The sequence below is a fragment of the Falco naumanni genome, chromosome 13 (assembly GCF_017639655.2).
Source record: "Falco naumanni isolate bFalNau1 chromosome 13, bFalNau1.pat, whole genome shotgun sequence".
Taxonomy (NCBI): domain Eukaryota; kingdom Metazoa; phylum Chordata; class Aves; order Falconiformes; family Falconidae; genus Falco; species Falco naumanni.
Window position 1 is genome coordinate 12,883,338 of NC_054066.1, and position 1,340 is coordinate 12,884,677.

The following is a 1,340-nucleotide window of genomic DNA, read 5'->3' on the forward strand; positions in this document are numbered from 1 at the left end:
CGCCGGCCCGCCGCGGGGCGGGCGCCCGGCCGGCCTATGGGCGCGGGCAGCGGCGGCGGCGGGGCGGCAGGTGGCGGGGGGCGGGCCCGGGGGCGGGCTCGGCAGGGCCGCGGCCTGGCGGCGGCGCGGGAGCGACGGGCCGGGCTCTGGCGCAGCCGCCGCCTCTGGCGGGGCCGGCGGCACCTGTGCACCCGCTCCCGCCCGGCGGCCACGGCGCCTTCCCAGCGCGGCCGGGCGCTCGGCGAACCCTCAGGCGGGGCCGGCGCAGCGCACGGAGCCCCGGGCGCGGTCGCCACACACGAACCGACTGCGAGGCTTCCCTGCTTCGTGCCGGTGCTACCGACGGCAGCTGCCCGACACCGACCGGGTGAGCCGGCGGCGGGCGTGTGGCCCTGGCACAGCAGGTGTGATCGTGCAAAGCCGTCATCGGCTGCAACCGTCCGCCCGCAGCAACCCCCTGTGCCACCGCCCGCCTTCACGTGTGTGCAGCTCGTGTTGGGAGAGACAGGGGCTGCCCGCCGACAGGGGGGTGGCGGCTTTTAAACAGGAACAACCAGTAATACTCTCGGTTAAGCAGCAAGTTTCAGGGTGCTCAACCCCAAAACAGCAGCACTAGAGTTTAGTTTTAACCGCAATTGAATTAGAAAAATTAGTCAATTAGGTTAACTCGTTTAATCACAGCAGGAAAAAAGCAAACCCAGAAAATACATCAAAAATATTTTCCCCTTGCACTTGTTTGGCCCCTGATACAAAAAGGTGCACAATGAACGACAAAAGGATATTCTATGGGATAACAGTCGTTTGTTACTGGATCTTTAAACCAGGAATATTAATGACAGTGAAAGGCACATTAAGGAGACCACCTCACCCAGGCAGTTGCAGAGGTCTTGGGGATCTGAAGGCATATGAAAGAGAAAGCCAAGGAATGGCTGCTTCACCTCTCCTCCCTAATGAACAAGTAATTAAAAAGTCATCATAACTTTGACTTCTATATTCTCTTTGACTATAACTTGACAAGCTGTAATCTCTCGACATACAGCTAATAGATGGTATCAAGTACTTCACTTCTGATTTAGATAGTTTCTTTTTTTTTCCAAACTAATTATTCTGTTGGTTTTGGTAAATAATTATTTAGAACTCCTGAAGAAAGTTCCCTAAAAAAGATTCAACATGTGTAACTGGTATAAAAGGCTGAAACCTCTCCAAACATTCAAAAACTAGGAAGCATTAAGTAACATTGGGAAAACTCATCTAGACATCCTTCATGTTTTTACAGTATCAACACAAGTGGGGCCTATCTCACTGCAGGATGAAACAAAACTTCAAGAAGAAAACAGAGG